Source organism: Anas platyrhynchos, chromosome 7 (assembly GCF_047663525.1).
Source record: "Anas platyrhynchos isolate ZD024472 breed Pekin duck chromosome 7, IASCAAS_PekinDuck_T2T, whole genome shotgun sequence".
Taxonomy (NCBI): domain Eukaryota; kingdom Metazoa; phylum Chordata; class Aves; order Anseriformes; family Anatidae; genus Anas; species Anas platyrhynchos.
In genome coordinates, this window is record NC_092593.1 from 9,394,675 (window position 1) to 9,419,715 (window position 25,041).

The 25,041-nt window shown below is 35.4% G+C and overlaps 1 long non-coding RNA gene across 1 annotated transcript; it reads right to left on the reverse strand.

Moving 5' to 3' along the window:
* Positions 1–9,908: 9,908 nt before the first annotated feature.
* On the reverse strand, positions 9,909–13,109 carry LOC119717427 (uncharacterized). Its single transcript, XR_005266934.2, has 3 exons — positions 13,052–13,109; positions 11,498–11,546; positions 9,909–10,508 (listed from the first exon to the last, which is right to left on the reverse strand). It is a non-coding gene; the product is annotated as an uncharacterized lncRNA (long non-coding RNA).
* Between the last annotated feature and the right edge of the window lie 11,932 nt (positions 13,110–25,041).

Consider the following 25,041-nt stretch of genomic DNA (forward strand, 5'->3'; position numbering starts at 1 on the left):
TCTTAAGGAGCTGCTTGGTGTAACACCCCATGGAAAGAGAATTTGATCTGCTGGCAGATTCAATGAAGCTTGAGAGTCATAGGCTGAATACCTCTGGTCAGGTAAGGGACCAGCTCTCTCAACATCTGACACTTCCCATAGAAGACAACCTTTGGTAAGTGTGTGACACTTGATTTGTATGTCTACTCAGCATTTTCATCACAACATACTTATCATTCTGTTTGCAAAATGATGTCTTTACTTTATACCAGGCTATTTGGATCAAATATTAAGTCTACAAGCATAGTGAAGTACCAGGTGAAGCACATATCCCAGCCTAATCTGTATTTAAAAAAAATTAGAAAAGAATAGAATAGAATAGAATAGAATAGAATAGAATAGAATAGAATAGAATAGAATAGAATAGAATAAAAATAACAAAGTAATTCACAAGTAGATTGTCTCAGGGTCAGCAGGTTGAAGAAAGCCAACAAATTTAGTTGATTAGCATCATGAAACAGGTACCTTTAAGCATTTCAAACATACATGGCTTGCCTGTCCTTCATTTCACAGAAAATATTGAGTCTTATTCTAAAATAATTCCTCATTTTAGATTTCATTACTCATTTCCTGTGCAAAACTACAATCTTTTTAAAAGCAGTAGAACTGCAGTTGCACAATCTAATTTCAGGTACTTATTAAAAATGGGCAGCCATGTCAAGATTTTTTTCCTCTGAATACTCTTTAAAATGTCCCTTGTTTTAAAAAAGTAAACCTGGGAAATTTTCAAGGCAGATCAATTTTTGTAAACAAAGTTATTAAGAGCTAAACATAAGGTTTATAATGGAATTTGGCTGATCTGGAAAGGATTTATGCCCATAATAAATTACAAAACTGCAATGTGGCTCTAGAGTGGGAAGAAAAAAAAAAAAAAGAAAAGAGAGAGAGAGACAAAAACAAGACAAAAACAAAAGCTTTTCTGATGAACTGAAAATAACAGCTTTGCCACCAAGTTAGGCAAGGAAGAAGGTTAAATATCACAACAGGAAAAAGCTGTCTAAAATACCAGACAATTTTAGTTGAGGGTCCTTGGGGAATATTTATAAAGGGCATGTCAAATAAAAAATAACTTCTTCACAGAGGAGGAAGAAGTACTTCAGAGAAAACAAGAGAGGGAAAATAAGAAAGAAACAAATGCCCTCTTCAACATCCTGCAGCAAATAGGGAGGTCCAGGGACCATGGGCTCAGTTCTCGCTTAATTTTTTGGGAAGGCAGAGGAAAGTTAAACTTTTTGATGCATAAGCAGGAAAGGCAAATTTGTTTTCTCTCCTCACCCCAAGGTGAGGAGACATTATCATTATCATTATATTATCAGATTAATTGTCTTGCTGGGTACTGATAGAAAAATAACAGAAAATTATGAGGGAGAACTAGAGAAGACATTGTCTGGAGAAGATCTCTGTTGTGTGTGTCTATGTGACAGAAAGAAATGCACTGGGGATATGGGTAGGGGTGAATTAGATACATTTATCAACTTTTGAACTGAATAATACTTTAATAATACCAGGAACGAGAGAAAGAAAAAAGGAAGGAAGGAAGGAAGGAAGGAAGGAAGGAAGGAAGGAAGGAAGGAAGGAAGGAAGGAAGGAAGGAAGGAAGGAAGGAAGGAAGGAAGGAAGGAAGGAAGGAAGGAAGGAAGGAAGGAAGGAAGGAAGGAAGGAGAGAAAGAGAGAGAGAAAGAGAGAGAGAGAGAGAGAGAAAGAGAAAAGGAAGGAAGGAAGGAAGGAAGGAAGGAAGGAAGGAAGGAAGGAAGGAAGGAAGGAAGGAAGGAAGGAAGGAAGGAAGGAAGGAAGGAAGGAAGGAAGGAAGGAAGGAAGGAAGGAAGGAAGGAAGGAAGGAAGGAAGGAAGGAGAGAAAGAGAGAGAGAAAGAGAGAGAGAAAGAGAGAGAGAAAGAGAAAAAGGAAGGAAGGAAGGAAGGAAGGAAGGAAGGAAGGAAGGAAGGAAGGAAGGAAGGAAGGAAGGAAGGAAGGAAGGAAGGAAGGAAGGAAGGAAGGAAGGAAGGAAGGAAGGAAGGAAGGAAGGAAGGAAGGAAGGAAGGAAGGAAGAGTAATGGAGGAAGGAAGAAATGAAGAAAGACATGAATAAAGAAAAGAAAGAATCATATTAGTCCTATGGAAGTCATTCTTTGGAAAAGACATTTTTGTAGTGAAAGTTGTTTCCATATAATGGACTATCTAGGTAACAACATAATTGCCTATATTACAACAGAAGAGATGCTTTCAATTTTAACTAAAGGTGGACATTACATATAAGTCTTTAATTAGTGGGCTGTTGCCAGATGGAGAGGTTCCCAGCTGATTTTTCAAGGGTTTGGATTTACTATAGGGAATTATTAAAAACAAAAGCTTTTTGTCTCATCTGGGGAGTCTGAAGTATACTGCAAATATTACAAGCACCCCTGAAGTCCTGTGGTTTTTATAAATGCTGACATGAACGATGTACAGAGCCTTGGTGTCCAAGAAAACTTTCCAAATTGTCTGACATGAAGTTCACCCTTAAAAGCATTCAGCCCTCTTTGTTGGGAGACCCTCGGAGAGGGATGTCTGCATGCACTGAGCAATGGAGAGCACTGAGAAGAAATAATGCTCCTTTACTTGTCTCTGGATATAGTTTTGCTTCCTTTCAACTCACAGTTCAGCCAGCTCAACATGCGTGTTGTGCTCTCTTGGGATGTGGACAGATAACTGGCATTTTTCTCAGCTTATTTTAAGCCTTCAGCTGAGTGCTTGGGGGCATCATGTGCCTCCATTGCCAAGTGTTCCCCACTTCACACAGAATAAGGAACCCTCATCCATCTGAGCTCAAAATCTTGTTGGGTGAAAATTACATAAGCAGATACAAAGGAGTTTTTTTTATAAAAAAACTTTTTCTTTATACCAAATTTGATTAGCAGCTGTACTTGGTTGGCTTATCTGGACCACCTTTCTAAATCAACCCACCAGTTGCATGTCCCATACACAATGGGTGGATGGTACTTTCAGTATAAAGGTCTTACAGCAGAGTATGGAAAGCAACAACGGACAAATATCAAACACACCCATGATCTAAGTAGTGTTTGTGTTTCTGTCCCTGTAAATATTCAAACTGTTTAATAGCTTCAGCAGCAGATATGGAACTGTTAAGTTTTAAACCTGTGGCATACAGAGTACAGGACTATAGATACAAATGTCATCTTCATAGGTGTATTCTGCTATTTTTATTCTAAATTTACAATTTCACTTATCAGTATGATCATGATTCTGCAATAAATGCCTTCATAGCACAACTCAAACATTCCGTAGATCTCTTTATTTTACTTTTGTTTTAAGAAAGATAGGTATTTAAATGTCATTGCAATATATAGGTCCTGATACCTACAAGGCATTCTCATCATCTTCATTTATCAATATCACAATAAGATCCAGCCAGACCTCACTTGCACATTTACGGTAATGCCTCAGCCTTCGACGGTATAAGGTCATTTTATTCACACCACCTACCTGTGCTTTGGCCTTTACCAGCTCCCTGCAAGCTTCTCCTAAGAGACGTAGCCTTAAGCCTTCCCCTTCCTCTGCCTTCTGGCTGAAAGGTAAAGCCAGTCTGAGGAGTCCCTTGCTTCAAAGGCAGCATAGTGTAAATGCCATTGCTGTATAAGCTAAGTAAACATCATATAGCTCATCCAAATAAAAACCGTGGAATATGGACTATTCACATTCAAAGATGGAATCACTCCTTAAAATAAGACATTTTTACTTAGCTTTTTGAATAACTTTCTCACTTGTATTTTCAGCTATAAGGGAAGAATGAGTGGAAGCCTGTGTACCTGCAGACAAAGGATCATGGTTGAAATGTCATGCTGAAATATCACCATGACATACATCATTTTGATGCATCAAAACAGTATCAACAATAAAATGCCAAAAGAAAGGTTTCACTGATTTCCTGTGAAGATATTTGAATAATTATTCAGTGAGGCTTCAGTGAAATTGTTTGGTGCAACCTCAGTAAGCCACTTCCTGAAATGAAATATTGAACAAAAGCACTTATGGGGTCCTTACTGTGCATATTTTGATAGAGAGTATTATGAAAGCTTGAATAAATTACCATGAAGAACCATTAGTAATTTATTTAAAAATAGTAGCAAACTCTTTTGAATATCATTTCATTTTATTTGATGAACAAAGCCTACAAGAAATATTTCCAAAAAGCTGCCAGCATTCTGCAGTGTTCTTGTGAGCTAATTACTGAAATATTACCTTTGAGATTAACTTCCAGTTTCTTCTATTTCTTCCATCATACACCCTCTTCCCACTTAATAGTTTTTATCCCATCTATACTCTGTATTCATTTACATGAGAATACAATGGCAATGTGTGTTCAGATCTGCAAAGAAAACTAAAACTCACTAAGGAGGGCTATTAGTGTATTTATAGCCAGCGAGAACGACAGCTCGTTCCATGCAATTATTGGAATCCAATGGAAACCTGCCTTGTTTACATTTAGTGGTATTCAGGGGCCAGGCAAGTCAATAGTTTTGGCTAATAACATCGGAGCCATTCGTCAGTGTACAAGCAGCCATCTTCAACTCAGTGAAGAGATTTCACTCCGTATTCACAAGCTACATGACAAGAAAATCATTATGGTTTCCTATTATCAAACAGATGCAGATAGTTTTGTTGGCATCTGGCAAAAGGCTGTTTAGGAGCAGGCTGTGCATCACTTCTTCATGGCATTTATTAAGTGGTTTGTCAGAAAGTATTGTGCTGTAACAGTGTCACAGACTGATCCATTCTGGATTTTGAAGTGTAAGTTGCAGGTATAATGAAGAAGAGAAAATATTCTGCAGTGAAGCAGCCACAGGCCTTAATGAAATGTGGCACATTAATTTCTGAGCTATGCAATAATATAATTCCAGCAGATTTACATTTCCAACTTGAGGATCCTGAAAAAGACAACAGACAGCCATTTCTGAAATGACTATTTACTTTGCACATCACTTCTGTCTGGGTTTTTCTCCATGTAAGTGTTTCTAGAAGAAAGCACATTCTTGAAAAAATAGAACTAGAATTAGAGTGTGCATTTGCACAAGAATGTCCTAGAAATACCCACCTTTCATGTAACAAGCAAAAGGATAGATCAATGAATCGATAGGTAGATGATTGATAGATCAATAGATAGATAGAGGAGAGGCAAGTTTAACTGATCTGACAAAAAGCCCGGAGTTAAAATATGTTTAATTCATGGCTTGTTTTGTTCCTATCTGATCAGTGGTGGTGGGAAATGAGTTTAATTTCATTTTCTTGAGAAACTCAAACACCTCTGATTAAAAATCCATTTTAAACAGGATGCATTTGCAGGCTTATTTGTAATATTGCCATTGAGCTCTCAGCAGCCTTTCTTCACACCAGGCTTATTCCAAGGTGCATGATACACAATCATGAAAAAAAAAAAAAAAAAAAAGTGTTTAATTCCCATTTGAGAGTGTGGGTACAGTGAAAATGAAGGATATTACCACGAAGAAGCTTAACGTTTCATCTCTCTGTCCCAAAGACTCACAGCATGCCAGGAGCCTGAAACATTTTTCTAGGAAGGGGTTCAGTTGTCCGTGTGTTGTAGATCAAAGCAGGGATGCACCAGAAAGATCAGGCTGCTTTCATCTTTACATTGTGAGCCATGCAATTGTCCTGGACATTTTCACATCCAGTCTACACAATTTCTTCTGACATGAGGCCAAACTGAGAGGGTTTCCAAAGAACAGGGAGAATATCAAAGCGATGTCTCTACAGGAAGCAGAGGCCTAGGTGACAGGGGGTCAGCATGGCAGGCCAACAGGTAGGTGCTGCTGGGGGAATAGCAAAATGCAGCACCGAATTCCTGTGATCTGGGGCATGGAGGGGCACCTGTGAGCTACCCCTGAGCCACCCCTGGGGAAGGGGTGGGTTTCAGACAGAGCTAAAGATTGCTAAAATGCAGCTGGTTTGGGGCAGGCCAGCTGGGAGAACAGGCAGAGACAGATTGCAACAGAAAAATAATCCAGCCACAAGCCTATGGGATGACCAAGTGTCCCTGGTAACTTGCCTTATAAATTTACCTATATAGGCAGAATTTAGTCTGCAGCATCCTAGAGGTACTGCAGACCTCAGTAACAGGGGAGCTCTTGGGCCTTGCTAAAGTAAGAAAATTGTCATCTTTGTCTATCTTCTTGTTTGAAAACAAGAAAACTAAACTAGCTTTTTCTCCATTTGAATTCCCCTTAACTGAGTTGGTTATCACTACTGAGTGTGACAGGTTTTCCTCAGACAATATAATTTCCATATTTACTTCTGAAGATTACTTTTCATTATTGGTTTACAGTGTATTCAACAAGCATTCAACAAAAGCAGCAGCTTCATCCAAAATATTACAGGTAAATAATGTTTCTCACTAACAATTCAAATTATTCAGATTGCATATTTATAATAAAATTAGGTATTATATCATCATTTTGACATAATGTTTTCCCAGGACCTGTGTGAAGTCAGTTTTACGTGCAAAGTTTCTGGGCAGCTATAACTGTATTGACTTGCTAAGTTTTATTCCATTAAAAATGTATATATATAAAAAATCTGCAGTTTGAGTGGGTTGTAAGATGACAAACTTATTCTGAAAGCTTCTCAGAACAATTCTTATTTTCCTAGGTATTAGACTGGAAACACAATCTATGCATTAAAAGCAATCTGTTGTGCATGACAATGAAAGCAGTTATCCTGTTGGCATACTTGTTCACTTGTCAGAAAAGATAGCACAAGTAAGAGAGTTCTTTGAAGAACTCCATGAAGAAATAAATACTAAATTCCCATTCGAAATGCCAGAAAAGATCATTAATGTAGCAATTTACACTACTTAACACACCAATGTTAAATGACAACGTTTGAGATGCAATAATTTTACTCTTCTTTCTCCCCATAAATATGAAGTCTCCAAAATTCAGTTCAGTTCAAAACTCACAAATCCTTGTTACTTTTCAAAAATTAATCATTTTGTCTCAATTTTCCTCCACTTTAACTTCATAGTCAATTTCAACCTCACCTTTTTATTTGTTTTGACTTAAATTAGAAGGAAATTGAGATGGGGAGTTGGAATTCTTTCCATAATATATTTCAGCTAGCATTGAGAGATTTTCAACAGAAATGATAGTATCTATCAAGTGATTCTCAGTCAAAAATGAAGAAGGATGGAAAGAGAATCACACTAAGAATAAAAACTAATAAATACTATATCATATAGTAATCTGAATCTTATAGTAATCTATATAATTATAGTAATTCTATATCTGAATCATATAGTAATCTAGAAATCTGTCAGCTTTGTACTTTTGCTTTTGCCAAGGCTTTATTTATAATGCAAGGTCTTCCACTCAAACATATGATAAAGGTATACATATACATATACATATATATATATATACATATATATATATATATATATATATGTACATATACATATACATATATATATATATATACACATAAATCTATCTATCTATCTATTGGTCTACCTGTCGATAGGTATGAGATCATAGCCTACTTCTTGGCTGTTATCTAAAGAAAGCCAGCTGAAGTTGAACCAAAACGCATTAATCATTCATGCTCAGGTACAGATCAATATCTTGTGAAGCACTTTCATCTTTTGCTTAGAAATAGTGTTCAGATATCTTTCAGCCTGCCTGATGTCTGCAAAATCTCCTAAGATACTAGTAGAGATTAGTCTTTGTCTATTTTGACTTAAATGCATGATGTACACTATAATTATATTATCCACTGACAACACTGTATGAAATGTTTGCTTATTAATTATGAATAGCAACACAATACCTGTGAAGTCAGTGATAAAGCTCCAAGAGTTGAAGATTGAAGTGCTGGAGCACATTTTGCTCTTAAGGGTGCAGGCTACACCTTGATTTTCCTGTTTGTAATTCAGATGAGGGGTCTGGAAATTGTAATATGACTAAAAAATGTGGGATGAAAATTGAAATTATGAAATTAAAAATACCTGTTTTTCTCCCACAGTTATCATCCTAGGAAATAAATAAATAAATAAAATAACAACACACAGAGAGTTCCATGTTTAGCATTGACTTTTCTCTGGTGCTTGCAATGTTATTTGGAAACAAAGTTATTCAACATACCTGAAAATCAAATCTGTGTTACTGACTATTCTCAAACTATTTAGCAGACTCACCCATAGTCTCTCCATATAAATATTTTCATTTCCATTTAGCAGGTGGGAGAGTTTAAGAAACCAAATCCAGACACAAAAGAGCAAAACAAAATTGTGAAATGCAGCTATTCTCTCATGTTAAAATGTATATAGATATAGATTACATATAAATACATATGGATATACATAGAAATGAGAGAGAGAGTGATAGATAGATATGAAAAATTATGCCATATGTTTTCCTGGGTTCAGGACTTTATGTCAGATCAAAATGAGAGAGTGAACATACTAGCCTGACTCAGACACTATATGAGACCTGTGAAAGTTTGTCTTGCTCATACCAACTTTAAGCACTGGCTGTATATTCAAACACAAACACCCTTTCCAACAAATGGAACACTTTCTTTAGGGAGATGGAGATTTCAGTTGTTCCTCCATTTGTACATATTTGTTCTCAATAGAGATGAATATTCTTGTCTAGAATTGCAGTTATGTGTCTTGCTTGTTAAGGCAATATTCCCTGGCCTCCTCTAGCACACTTTTTCTCCATTAGCCTCTTGGACAGATGGCTTTCCTACCATCTTTCCTATCATCCAGTTTTGGTACGCCACTTCTCTCAAAGCATGATCCTGCTAGCTCCTAATTCCTAGTTACTTCAGAGAAAAGTCTCACTTTCAAAGACTTCACAAGTTTTCTTCCTTTTACTCATCATACCTGCCTCAAGAAGGATGCTTTCCCCAACATCAGCTTCCAATGAGAAGGTCACTGCAATTGCCATGAAACAACTTCCTGACATCTTTTGCATCACAGCTCAGGCAACAGGAGCAAACATCCATTGGGTTTCTCTTTGAAGCTCTCCTTTGCTGAGAAGCCAAATAAAAAGTGTGTAAGCTGCATGGGTAGTATAGCTGGCAAAGCTGATCAATAATACAGCACGTTTTTTGTTGCACTCCAACTTTTTAATCTACACTGTATAACACTAAGCAGCCCTTGGTCCTAGCCATGCCTAAGGACTCTAAATGCTTCAATAATATGAATACCAAGAATTATTTATAATAAATTTCACCCACCCAGAAATAAATGCTCTGAAGTGGAAGGAAGGCAAGAGGTCATGAGATTTTCAGATCTCTGCAAGTCATTCCGAAATGTTTTGCTTTAATGATTTGCCCAGGACAATATACTACATATTAAAGCAGCAACTACTCCAGTATGGAAGGGTTTCATGACAGATTCAAATTGAACCATTAAGAAATACTTTGTATGAAAAATTATTATTGTAAATACCACAAGATGGGCAAACACTCTGATTTCTTCAACTTTGTATAAGAATACTCTTAGAAAAGACCTTTCTGTGTAATATGTAGCGATTTCAAATTCCATTTGCAGGAAGATGAACCCAAAAGTATGCCAAAAAAAAGAGCCATATTTTCTAGAGGTAATGGAGAATGTTCTTTGACTAAAATTAGTTTTTTTCTACTCTGTCATTACTCCCTTTTATATGTGCCCCATGGCACCTATTGTCAAACTAATACGACCATTCAATATTTCATTGCTTAATTGTAAATTTTTAAATGAGATCATTTATTTTTACTACTGATCAATCAAGCAGAATTTATAGCTTGTATTCCCCTCATCATCCCCAAACACACTTACCCCCAAAGGTAAAATAACTTGAAATTGATATAAAAATTGAATTAAATCAATATGTTTTTATTCTGCTCCAGCTCTTTTTCCACTGTTCTACAATTAAAATTCCATGAGGAATATAATATTGAAGAAATAAATCTTACAGTGTTTAATCAGACAAGATTCAAAGAAATAAATCACAAAGGAAACAGTGAAATGTCTTCCAGTGAATGTATAAAGGAAGTAGTGAATCTTCAGATGAATGAATAGTTCTGTAAAAACGTTTTTCTTATTTTACCATGTCAAAATTATGGCCATTTTCCTTTCATATTAACCAGGCCTGTAATAAAATATATCTTTTGGTGTACTCAGAATGCCTTAAACACAGTCTGTTGTGCATATGTTTAAATTCCTTCTGGAGCCAATCCACAGAACACACAGTCTTCATCACTTACTTTCTACCTTGCTAGTATAGCTATTAGTCATGTATTAGCATGATGCAGCAAAAAAAATACTTCTCTAAGATCTAATTTACACAGAACTTTCCACTGTTGAAGGCCTGACTCTGAACACAATCTTATTTTCTCTCCTGGTGTCACTACATACATGTAGGTTCAGGATGTTGCTGCATCCATCCATAGGCTGCATAGGGAAGCTGAAGACCTGGAGGTAAAAGAAATACCCAAACTCATGCAGTGCTCATGTGTGTATGAGCACTTGTGAGACATTCCCAAGGCAGAGAGAGAGGTATTGATAGTGAGGATGTAGAAAGATGACTTGTGGGTTCTTTAGGCCTCAGTCCAGAAAAACACTTAAGCTCTATTAAACTTTAGACACCTGAGTCATACGACTGAATTCAGGGGATTTTCCCTCAGGTTTGTACAGAACTGCTGAAGGTTTGTACTGAAATCCTGTTTACACTGAGACTTTAATCACTGTTTATCAAAAAGCAGATGAACTGTAAACATGAAAAGAGGAACATGGAACAGCAAGCCATCTGCAGACTGAGAACAACATTCCTATTTCAGTCCTTTGTCAGGACTGGGAGACTGAGGGGAACATAGGTCTGCTATTGTAATACTATAATAATTGTGCTACAATGTGAATGATGCTGTAAGAGTCAACAGCAGCAAACACAGTACCTGCATTTAAGAGGGATGATTGAGGGAAGTGGTTCAGAAAATCATTTCTGACCTTGGTCTATTAGCCTGACTTTGATCCATGAGTCTGAAAGATCAATTAAAAACATGAAGGTAAATGGCAGATAGCAGAAAAGGCAACAGGACTGGATGATACAGTTAAATGAACTGAAATCTGTTTACATCTGAATTTCATGAAGCATTTGATGTGTTCCTATGTGATGATTTATTTTTTATTTTTTAAACTATGCTGGAGAATATGGGATTTAGTTGAAAAATAAAAGAAATACAAATAGCAAAAGGTGAGGTATCAAAGGGAAAGTATCCAAAGAGAGAAAAGGTTGAAACTGAGTTTGCCAAGGACTGTTTTCATTATGATCTAGTTATAATGTGGCTTTCATTAGTCTGTATTTACCTCATCAGCACAAAAATAAGAGTACATCTGAGTTTTGCTGATGATGGAAAGGTGGGAGGCATCATTAATACTGATAATAATCACTGTATTAAACTTACCGTATATTTTTTATATCAAGGCGCAGTCTTGAGGAATGAGTTCATAGAACTGTGGAAAAAAAGTACAAGTTCAAGCACACGGTCACCAACAGTACATGCTTCAGGTGTAAAATGAGACTTTATCAGTTGGAAATGACAAATAGCGATAAAGAGCTGGGAACACTAGCTCGAGGAAGGTCTGCAGTATTAGTGGATTATAGGATGACTCCAACTTCATCAGCCATGAAAGTGTCACCCATCAGGTGATAAAGTGTCAGAGAAGCACAGGTGATATATCTTGTCCCCTACAACACAGGCTGTCTGTAAAGGTGAGCTTACATGGGAAATTGGACAGAAAAGAGATATGAGAATGATCCGAGGAATGACGAGCTCATACGAAGATGGAAGATGGAAGGGCCACACAGTTTTGGAATATAGGAATATATCAGAGGATAAGATCATTGCTTGTAGAAACAGCTGACATTAACATTAAAAACAAAACAAAACAAAACAAACAAACAACAACAACAACAAATAGTTAACCTAAAAAATAAATCAAAAAAATGATATTATTTTTCTTAGTGTTTTTAATCTGGAAATCAGTAAAAAGAAAAACACCTAACTATCCAAGCAGAAAGACTCTGTCACAGGCTTACCATTTAGTGAAATTAAAAAAGTATTACTCTAAAGGAGTAAAGAGGCTTTTTGATCTGTTTATGAAAAGGATTATATAACTGGTTGTCTGGATTTAGAGATTTAAGAAGCCTGTGTTAATCTTGTGTGTCTTGAGAAAGTCCTGTGAGATGGATGTGCTACTATCCACCTGCTGGTCTTTACATTTGAAACAGTGATAAAAATACATAAATTAATGAAATTAAGATGGTATAATTTACTGTTGTCTAGCTGATCCAATGAAGGTGTAAAATAACATGTGATAAATAATCTGTAATGTATTTCACACATTCCACCTTTTTTTAACCATCAACAAAACCTCTCTTTCTGACAGAGTTGCTCTTAAAAAAGAGTGGTTCTGATTATGTTGACTAGGGAAAGGGGCAACAAAGAGAACTAAAATCAATTTTTTTACAATAAAACAACTCATCTTTACATCATTAAAATCTGACATTGTGAAATACACTGTCTAGAATTTTGTGGGATGAAATATATCTTCCCAGCAAGAAACACTTTCATACTGCGAGTTACATTATTAAAAATACTGTTAATAAAAATAATCAGAAAATGAGAAACCAAATATCATTACATCAACAAAAGGAAACCAAAAATCAAATACATACTTTCTACCCATCTTGCACGTAGAAAATAAATACGCAAGTTTAAAACAGTTTCATAGCAATTTTGAACATATATAAAAGTCAAAACTGCCAGTGTTTAGGAATAAACATTTGTTGGAGAATTTATTCGTCAGTAAGTCAAATCAAAGAAAAACATAATAAAAGATCAACTATCTCGGAAGGACTGCCATAGGTACACTTCACTGTCATATGGCAAGCTCTCTGTGTAACTTACTTTTTACATTAAAACAAATTGTAACTGCATGCCTGTCTGCCCACTCACCCCTGGTCATAGCAGTAACCCTGTCAACACTGAATTACAGCAGGCATTTTTCTCCAGCTTGGCAATTCCAAGTCTTTAATGTTTCACAGTTTTTTAGTTTCTCTATTTTAACAGCTGACAGTAATCTCAAATCAATAAAAAGGATGCTTTTCTTCTAATCATTGATCCTTTTTTTCATAAACACAGCTTTTCATGTTGCTGCGAAAATGGGATGTAATTGCTCAGTTTACTGTAAAAAAAAAAAAAAAAAAAAAAAGAGTCCATTTGGTCCTTGAGTTAACAAAACACTTCAGTATGTACTTAAGTTCTTAAGTTTAACTGACTTGAGTGAAAACAAGTATAGTGGCTTGAATAGCTTTTGAGTTGTACGGAATGGTGAAGTCTAAATACATCAATGTTCATTTAACATACAGCTTGGGTTGCACTGCTTCTCTCTCAGCAGGTCACAGAAATTCCACCTACAGTGGAAATAGCTGTGACAGTTTTCATGAGTTCTATTTATTTATTTATTTTTATATCCAGTGAAAAACGAAGTCCTTATCTGCTTTACACTCAGGAACAGAGCCATTTAACAGTAGAATTTGAAAATCTGGGCTCTCCATGTGCAAAAGAACAATATGTTATTGGTAGAAATGAGTGTCTGGTTTGTTAAATCATTACCACTAATAGTTGTGCATCTTTCCTGATTGTTTTAAGACCTTTCATACCACCTGAGATGAACCTTTGTTTTTGTTTTTCTACAAGCATGCAAAACAGCATCTGAAAAAAATAAAACCTGATTGATTTGATGTAACAGACACATCAGTGAAGGATCACTGATGGATCTCATTTCACATTAATTGCTATAAGATATATTGTCAAATGACCTTTGAATATTGAGCTTTTGTGGAGTAAAACAAAATCTTATTAATTCTTTCTTTTCTTTCACAGGGAAATTAATATATTTCTGAATCCAAACAACAGTTTTTGCAAAGAATATTTCAGAAAAATACATTCCAATTTACTTTTCTTTAGCTAAAGACAAACTTTCTTAAAGATACACGCTTTCTTCTTCTATGTCATCTTAAATTTTCCCAAAAAATAGATTTTTTCCAAGCTTTCTATATCTCATATGAACATCTCCATAGATGACAATTAGAATCTTTTTGAAAATTTCTCTTTATAACTTATTTTGTTGTAAATTTTTTTGTAATGTAACTCAAAAAATCCATAATAATTTCAGTTGTTGTTGTTGTTGTTGTTTTGTTTTGTTTTGTTTTGTTTCTCTCCTGCCAGCACCTGTCAATATTCTTCCATCATTTATCAAAGCTTCCTTGACTATTATGTGTGAAGGCTCTCTTTCAAATTTTGCCTTTTCTTCAGTCAGATCTTGTATTTGTTGTTGATTTTTCCATTGTTGCCAGCTGGGAAAGGTTACAGAATAACATAGTTTTTAATTAAGTTTTTAGTTGAGTATATATCTGAAAGTGAATTAATAGTTATTGCATTTTCATTGGTAAAGAGCATATTGTTTTTGGTGCAGTGATGAAGTCTGTGTTTTTTGTTGTTGTTTGTTTGTTTTTTATTCATGTATCCTCTTCACTGCCCTGTCTCTCTATTTATATTAAACAGCCTCAAATTCATTTTCATCTTCACTACTCTGCCTGAAATATCTTCATGGATCACACAGCCATCTGTCCAGGGCAATTTTTATAGGTGATCACCTCAGTCACTCTTTTCTTACCTGACAAAGGAGCTCATTTATACTAAATACTAAGAAATCCTGTTAGGTGCTGTGATACTAGCCCTGATTCTTAACTGAGGTGGTCTTAAATCACTACATCACCTACAATTAGTATGGTGGCATGGTTTTGCAATACCTTGGAGGAGGTCAACTAATCTTGGTGCAGGATTAGTATTAGTATTTCAATTCTGCATTCTTTGACACCCATCAATGCCGGGAAAGCAGAATGTGTTCTGCAGCAGCTGGGTTAATTTCTAATTTTATTGTCGCTGTGTTTTATGTTCTTTCTGTGACACCTGGCACCTAACCCTTCATTAAAAGTCTCAGTCGGCTTTTATTTTATTGCTATGCACTCATATAGGAACAATGGAAAGCCACATTTCAGCAATATATAGAAATTTAACATCTGACAGCCCAGCAGATATATAGATGTATATATATATAAAATCAATGTCTCTATCCACAAATGTAGAATACATCAGAATTTTGAAAGTCAAGTGATTAACAAAAGCTTCTTTCATATCCAACTGTGATCTTTCATCAGATGTTTAGTGTCCATTTTACCAATATAGTAAAGTAAAAAGTAACTTACTCTTTCAGCAGAAATTAAATTTAATAGTTGTTCTTTTATGGCTGTTTCAGGTGGGGAAGGTCTCTCTAGAAAGTCTGAAGATATTCAACAAATATTCAGTCCCAATATGCAGCTCAAATAAACAAAGCGTATTATTTCATGAAAAGAACAGCAAATGCAACAATCAATTCTGCTGACATTATCACAATTGCATTGGTCTGTTCCAGCCCAAGGTTATTACCAAGGATGTTACAGAGCAAGCACAGAAGGAAGGCAAAAGAGAGGGATTGTGGTTCTATTGTTAGCAAGTAACATTTACAGGTACCATTAAAAATAATTTATCTATCATTTTTTGTTCTCAGCAACTGCCAGATGAGATGAACATCGCATCATTATGAGGGGCTCACTAGGAGTGCTGCCTTACAATCTTACCCAAGGCTGTTACAATACCATATAAAGAAGGATGTTACACAAGGTATTCAGCCCAAAATAAAGAGTAATGAGTACTTTATAAATCCACTTCATTTTATAGTCAAAAGGTTTAATGAAAGAAATTAAGTTTCTTAAAATACAGACAATGGCCCAGCAGTTTGGCTGAGCAGGACGATTCATGGGAAACACCATTTTAGAATGCACTGGCAAATCCCACCAAGAGCCAAGGATCAAGGCAGTGATCTGTTGAATTTTCTCTTCCCTATAAAACTCTGGTTTTTACTTCATCACTTTCACAAATATATCTGAGAACTCTTTAAACCTTTGATCTTGGTCAAACTTCAGCAAAAATTAGTGTATTTTCAGATGGCACAATGCTTTATGCTATGAGGAGCTACTCCAGAAACACCTCCTTCCCTCTCCCTTTTGTCATGATCACTTCTAAAATTTGGCTCTTAATGTTGAAAGCATAACAAAAATTTGTGAAACTTCCTAGAACAGACATTCACACAGCTTCTTTGCAACCTAGGAATGAAAGTGGGACATTAAAATGCCATCTTCAGATAATTAGGAAAGAAAGAAAGAAAGAAAGAAAGAAAGAAAGAAAGAAAGAAAGAAAGAAAGAAAGAAAGAAAGAAAGAAAGAAAGAAAGAAAGAAAGAAAGAAAGAAAGAAAGCTAATTCCTAACAAAATACAGTGAATACAGTAGTGATACCACTTTCTGTTTACCTCTAGAGCCCAAAGCATTTTTTTAGGTTTTTCCAGATGGCCATAGTTTATAGCATCTTCAGTGCTGCTTTAAAGATGTATGAGCCCTAAGATGGTTTTGGGACACATTTCTTAACAAGCAAAAATTCATCCATGTGCACATCTTAAGTATCACTGAGATGATATCTGAGTAAAAGGCTGATCTCTTCAATATGCAGCTGCTTCAGCCCACTAGAAATGCCCACATAAACTCACTTTAAGTGAGTTTTTTTTTGTTAGTAAATATCAAAAAAGACATTTGCAGAGACAGTCATGCAATAACTCTGTCACTGTTGTTAATGCAGTTCCCATCCAGCTCTCAGTGTTTTTACAGCTGTATTCTGCTCCAGGATTGAGAAGAATGGGACCATAAAAGAGTCAAAGCCAAGTCAGAAAAGTGGAAAAGGAGAACAGTAGAGAGCTGCCAGGAACAAGTCCCTTCAGCAAACCACATCAGTGCAATATGATGCCTGCACCTATAATTACTCGATATACAATCCCAATTCCTTGTTCTGATCTTGACCCTCCTTACTGTGAGCTCCAGGGGAGGGCAACAAAGCTGGTAAAGGGGCTACCAGACTGTCCTGTGAGGAGAGACTGAGGACACTTGTGTTGTCTCACTGGGAGGAAAGGAGGCTCAGAAGTGGCCTCACTGCTCTACACAGCCTCCTGAGGAGGGGAAGCACACAGGGAGGTACAGCTCCCTGCTCCATGGTGCCCAATAATGGGATGCACAGGAATGGCACAAAGCTGTTCCAGGGGAGGGTCAGACTGGACATGAAGAAAAAATTCTTTACCATGAGGGTAGGCAGACTTCCTTGCAACATGGTTGAAGCCCCATCAAGAGGTGTTCAAGAGGCGTTCAGATAATGCCCTCACTAATATGATTTAATTTTTGGTTTACCCTGAAGTGGTCAGGTAGTTGGACTGAATGATCTTTGTAGGTCACAGAATCACAGAATCACAGAATCTCTAGGTTGGAAGAGACCTCAAGATCATCGAGTCCAACCTCCCTTCTAACTGAACTATTCTATTCTATTCTATTCTATTCTATTCTATTCTATTCTATTCTATTCTATTCTATTCTATTCTATTCTATTCTATTCTATTCTATTCTATTCCATTCCATTCCATTCCATTCCATTCCATTCCATTCCATTCCACAAAAATTTAAATGGTTCCAAGTTCTGGGAAAGTTGCTTCTTAGTAAGACATTTCCCCTTAAATAAAATTTCATGAGATACAAACACTTAGGATTTGGGATATTTATATTTTCATGTGTTAACATGATAATAGAGATTGAGCCCTGAATGTGCTCCAAAATCCATTCTCATGAACCAGAGGGATTTTAGTCTATATTTGGAGAAGTTATATACTGACGGTTCAAATTGTAAGAATCTAATTTTCTTTGTGTGCTCTAACTATTTAAACAGGAACTTCTCACTCATTTTCCTATTTTATACTTTTTTTTTTTTTTTAATTAAAGCAATGCTTTTTATCTCTACATGTATTTGTGTAGTAAGACTATTACTACATACTATTTAGAATTATAATATTTAGAATTACAAGGTTTTGCTTTACTGCTTTTTAAGTTATGCTGTATAGTAACTGCTTCAGAGAAACAGGAATCAGATGATAATGTACTACATATTTTTACATAACCCTCTGATAATTACAACACCAACATTTGAATTAAAAACAAAGAATCCAGTCTGAGATTCATTTCAGTAATGCACTGTGAGTCTTAGACCAAAAGGATATTTGGTAGTTCTCCTTTGTAAGCATTAAGTGCTAAAAAACATTTCCATAAGGCAATAAATATGTGACATTTTTATATATATATAATTCATTAAGAAAATAAGCTAAAGAAACATTATTTCTCTTATCTCACTTTGCTTCAGCAGTGACATTATGGGAGGGGAGCACAGCTGCCATTTATGAAAAACACAGCCTCTGATAACACATTTTATGGGTTTTGATTTTAGACTCTCATCCATGAGCATGCATAATGTTTTGAGGTATCATTTTTTTACATCAATAAAAAACACGATATAAAATTTTATGTATGTCATTTTGTCACATGGATGGTGCAATGTTAAAATAAGATCAGTTGAAACATTTACCACATACTTTATTATCTCTTGTGAAATGAATATCTGGATAATTGAGAAAGCAAAAATCTTTGGTATAAGGATTTATGAATTGAATAAAACTACCTTCTGCAACATGAATTTCTGTGAGACAGGAATTTTCTTTTCTGCTGAAAAACATCAGAAATTATGAGGTGTATCCAAACATATTTATTCCAAGAATGATTCTTTCTTCCTTTTTTGTATCTAATACAGAAACTTTCCCTTGCATTCCAATATTGACTTTCCAATTTACTAATATTTATCTTAAAGTAATCTTGAGATCTCAAATACAAGTTCTCTGTTTGTTGTCAAACCAGCCCATTTTGTAGATCATTTAATTAGCAAGCACACATTATTCAAAAGAGGCTTCACCTCTTGAAGTCTGCCCCCATAACTGAGACTTGCCTTTTCATAACCTTGAACTACAAGTGTTTTATTACCAGATTAAAGTGGACAAAAAGACTGTGTTTCATTTCAATGGGATTAACAGCTTAATTTTTCTAAGGCATAATAATAATCTTTACTGACATCACTGACATTGGTGGATGGTGTACTAGCTTGGAAATCACCGTCAGTAACTTAAAGGAACCAACAATGCATAAAAGGTCTCTGGATATTTTTCCATAACTTGTTAGTTAATGTAAACAATCTATCAGTTACTGCAACTGCAGACTGAATTATTATTTTGCTAGTATATAGCACCATGCATTTTCTGACTCGGAATATTTGTTCTCTAATTAAGGCCACTATCAACAACTATATTTATGTAGTTTGCAGTATCTTATATTTTGATCTTTGATAAAAATAGAGAGAAAAAAAGAAGCAATTAAATGGATCTATTGACATATTTGTTAAAATAAAATATTCATGTAAATTAGTCAACACTCAACAATAAAACTTTTCTGCTACTAATCTCTGCATTCTCAATGTTTGCTCATTTAGGTAAGAACAAAGATGTCTTTTTGCTTGTTTGTTTAGAGCTTGTAAAATAAGATAAAATATACTCTAGGTATATATTTTTATGCCAAATCACTATGAAGACACAGGAAGAAATATATTGGGATCTGTGATTCTTTATCAGTTTGTGACACATTACCTTTGTTATCTCAGGCATCCTTTCTGACCATTACTGCTTTTGAAATATGGCTAATAAGAGACTCATAGATAGAAGACGTAAAAGAGTATTTAAATACCAAACTACCATTGACCACATTGTTTGCTTGTATATTTTCCAGGGTCATACTTCATATAAAAATTCTGCGCTTGAAAAATTGAATGAATTATGGCAGCAAAAAAAAATGTTTTAATTCATTGCTGCATAATTGTGGTTCTTATGCATGCACCAAGACAAGTTTCCCTGCTGTGATCATATCATGTTCTAGATTTATTTTTTTAACAAAAATAATACAACTCATAACACAGTAAATAAAGGATTAGGAATGGTGTCCAATAATTGGAAAGGCAACATCAGTATTGATTATATAGTATGTTTACATATCACTTATAAAGCTAATACAAAGCTTCATCTTAACCTCCTTATTAATATAAACCAAGAGAAATATGTCATGTGGGCAGAACTCACTGGAGTGAAAAATTGGTGCAGTGGCCAGCTGATGATAACATAGGCATTCTCCAGTTCCATCTCTCTGAAGCTTCTCTAAAATCTGCTGGACCTCCTTTTTCAAAAGGAAAAGGGTGTTTTAGATAATTAATTGATGATTTTGCTGGCCTCCTTTGGCCCTAGTGTCTCTAACGGGATTTATTTTCAGCCACTGGTAAGACCAGGTACTTTTCATGAGCGGGAGTAGTCTGAACATTGTGATTTTTTTCACAGTCAATCCATAACATTTGAGAGACACACATCTAATGACACCATAATTGACTTATGAATTAAGATAAAGCAGTAGTACAGTAGTACAAAGTACAGTAGCAACACAAACTGTAGTACAAAGTACAAAGTAGCACAAACTGAGATGATCATCATATAGTTGGGTGAAGGACTGATCATTCAGCAAATATGTGTTTGACTGTCACAAAAACTGACAAGTTCTGCAGGGCAAAATAAATAAGTAGCTGATCCATCTTGCATTATCATGTTGTTGACATCCTAGGCAGTTGTTTAACATGGGATGAGAGGAAATGTTATGAATAAATTCAGCTTAGTAAAGTTCTTAAAGATAATAAAATCTAATTGCATATAGCTCTTTTTCATTTTGTAGGCAAAAACATCTTGGTTTAAGACAACTTCTTTATTCAAGATCAGATTACATAGGTTTCTTCATTTGAAATACTAAAATTTAATGAAGCAGTAAACATTGCCAGAACAAGGAATAGGAATTATTAAAAAAAAAAAAAAAGTTGATCTTGAGGTTAAGAATACAATGAGAGATGGGAGTGACTTATCATGCTTTTCTTTCACAACCTAATCTTACCCAGAAAGACTCTCTCTTAAAATAGTGCCTTTCCTATGAGCCCCCACAACAGCAAGGGAACCAGAGGGAAGATGAGGACTGCACAAATGCAGAGCTCCCAGCAAGAAGGAAGGTTTTCCAAGAAATAACGTTTATGCCAGCTTTTACACTTTCCAAGACTGTCACATTTATTCTACAGCTAGTCTTTATGGGCATTTTTCTCAGAATGTTCCCAGGGCAAGTCACATTCACAAAAATATTCTTGTTTCACACCATCTCACAAGCAGGATCTCCTTCAGGTTAGTTTAATTTCAGTTTAGATAGCAGACACAACAGTGGCACTGCAGAAATAGAGAAAGGAGATTATTTACTTCTTGTAAGTACCTCCCAATATAATACACATCTCTGAAACACAGAGGTCATTTATTGTGAATGTAACGAATACATTCATATCCAGCAAGGGAAATAAATATTGTGAATTAAGTTGAATAATGACTATACAGTCTATTTCATTACTACAGGAGAGGCACACATGGGTCTTAATGTAAGTCAGTATTTATAATGCAATATGGTACGAGTCTCATTCAAAATTAGAATTGCTGAAATGTCACACCTTAATTTACCATTACTGTCTGAGAAACAAGCAAAAATAAACAAATAAATAAAAAACATTGTAAACAAACACTTGTATGGAATTTGTAATGAGTACCTTAATCATGAGCCTACCTTATTTCAAATTATGACTTTTTTATATTCTTTGGTTTTTAAAATGCAAAAGTAGAAAGGTAATGCAGTACTAGCAAAATGTTACTTGTGTTTTTAACCAGATTGATTGTTTTGGATGTACTCAAGGTTACACAAGCCTTCAAAATATTTCTATAAGACTCAACCAAGATCCAAAAATGGAATCAAAAATTTTAATGAAGAATAGATGACAGAGGGGTCTTAAAAACAAACAAACAAAAAAAAAAACAGACGTCATAAATAAACATTAATAACCAGAATCTGAAATGAGTTCTGGGCTGCTGACATGTACAACTGAGCATAAAACATATGCAATTGAGTTTCTAATATTTTAATAACATGAAAACATGAATGGCACACATAAAAAATATAGATCTACTTTTCCAACCAGCTACTTATATTAAGTAGATCTGTGACAGATTGGTTGACTTGTAGGAAAGATAGGGAGGTGATGCAGTGTGTTGCAAGCAATCTGTTTATTTGTTTTAATAGTTAAGTAAAACAAATCTTGAGATTAGGATATGAATATATTAATTAAAAAGGAGAGGAAGTCAGATCTACTTGATCTTGTGATCGATCTAGTGTTCTTGTTTATCATATCAGACAATGGTGGGAGTCATTGCATTTCCTTCCAGTGTGAATCTCTGTAGGCTGCTAAATCCACATGTATACTATAGTTTTTAGATATCCCAACAAATTACACAAGTGTAGTGAGAGGTAATTAAGATTCCTTAATTGTATACTTCTTTTATCAGGAAATTAAAAGACATAAATTCTGCTCACCTGATTTCTATGCATGCCAGAACTTTTGCAGTTCTTGGAGACCAAGACTTTTTCAGGAATAGAGCTATCTGTATTTATTATTCCATAATTTCAATGGAAACAGGGTATGTGAGCTCTAGAAAATATATTTTACTGTATAAACTATGCAAAAAGTGTTGCAGCTGTCATGGGAATAGGGCATATATTGGACGTTAGCAATAAGAAGCCTGATAAAGACTCTCCTATTGATAAAAGACCTTACTACATTGATATTATGAGCAGAAGTCATCTTTAAGTCTGGCACATAAGAGAGGACCTGGCAGTACACTTCATTATAACGGATGCCCAGCAGTATTCAGCAGTGCTTAGGAAGACAGAGTAACAAATGGCACACTAGAGTCACCATTACTGCTTTTTTCTTTATGGACAAATCCACTCAAGGTCATTTGTTATCCCCAGTGTGAAACATGGCTAGAACATTTTTAAAGAAGTAGAAGAATTTCTTCATTAGGACAGTAACAGGTTTAGCAAAACTCTAACCACCTGCAATACAACCTTTTAAGAGGAAGTATTTTTAGCATGTTTTTATCACAGCTATGCCTCTGGCTCTTTCTATCCACTAAAACAGGAGCACCTGAATATTGTTGCTGCACAAGGGGATCACTGTGTTGAGTCCATTCCTCTGGCTAGTTATAAGAGGTTTTCCTTTCAGAGGGACTTTGAAGGTCTGAGACTTTCTTTAATATATGCAGACACATACATATATATATGTATGTGTGTAAATATATCATGACACATATTTCTCCATATATACCTATATACATGGCATGTATTGTTTATATGTCTATTTATTTTTCTACAGCTTGGGATAATAGCCTTCACTTGAAGAAATCTGGACCTTCAGAAAAGTGAGCATGCATTTATTAAAGACATTCTCTCGAGCAACTTTGGTTATCAAAGCTTGCCAGAGTTTCAGTGCTTTCCCAAAAATGAAGGCATGTACAGTCAATCTCCCTGGAACCCAAGGTGTGAGAGTTAATGAAATTTGACAACTGACTGATGTCAGATGCAGCTTTGAATTTGGAAACCCAATTACCTCTTTCCCTTTCAAAACAGAGGTCATTCCAGTCAACACGACTGTACTGCCATAATTCACCATTCAATCTGAGAGGTTGCAGGAGATTCTGGTTTTCAAAAAAGACAGTGACAGTCTCTGTTTCCAGCAAGTTTCAGAGCACAGCAAGAAAAATTGGTGAACAAAGTTGACAATGGCTGGTAATATGAGCCAACCAGAAATATGGATATACTGTCTGTCCGCACAGACAAAGGCTATTTCTTTCAGTAACCTGATTGTCTGTGGTTGAGGGTGCAACCACAACACTCTATTTCTATGTCTGTTTCTTAACTCCATGTACTTTTCCCAATGGTATTTTTTTTCCCTGAATCTGTTATTCATACAGATTTATTGCTAAAGTTTTAGTGGATTTACAGCCTACATTTAACCTGGTGGGCTGAAGATGATAAAAATTTGATAGAACTGCGGAAAACTGTACCAGCAGAAAAATCTAACAAGTTACTTATGAGCTCAAAGACCAGATTTCAAAATTCATACTCAGGCTTTACTTGCCTAAATATGGCAGTACTATAACTCACTGCACAGACACCTGTAAAGAGAAATTGCTTTGTAGCAATAAAATAGGCAGAGATTAAGATGCAACAATGTCCTTTCTTCATTCCTTAACATCTCTGAGTGGAATAAACGTATTAAACAATCATGTGGGATGTATACCTGCTTGACATCTTCTTTGGACTTGATTTTCAGTAATTAAGAATTGTTTACAGAAAGTATAATGCTAACATTTTCAAAAATAACTAAGTCGGACAAAGCAAAATAGTTCCCAAATCCCCTTGAGAAGTGGGAAGAAAGAAACCAACCAGAGAAAGAGAAGAACCACATCTGTTGCAGTTGCCATCCCAGATTTCTCCTGCGTGCTTGAGGTAGTAAGTCAGAGCACTGATCTGTAAAAAGGGAGCTGGCTTTTTTTTTATAAGCACTTTCAAACTCTTTCTGGGTGGAAGGAGTGAAAGCAGTGCAGCTCAACTTCCCAGTGTCATGCCTGGTTCTCCTCACTGTCCCACCAATATAAATCAGAATCACTCTGGGGAAGGATTTACTGCAATTTTGTGCATGTAGCAAAAACTGTGCGTACAAAGCAATAAGGAGGACTTTTTTTAGCCATCTTTGTATCTGAGTTTTATTTCAATTTTTAAGAGGTAGAGGCCTCATCAGACTTGAAAGAAATGAGGCTGGTCCTAGAATATCATTGCATGTGACACCTCTTTGGTCATGCATAATACTATTTCAAAGCAGTTGTTATTTTATTTCCATGTATTTTAGGGCAATTTCCAAGATTTCTCTTCAAGAACATTTACCTCATTTATCTGTTTCTTCACATCTTGAATCTTTC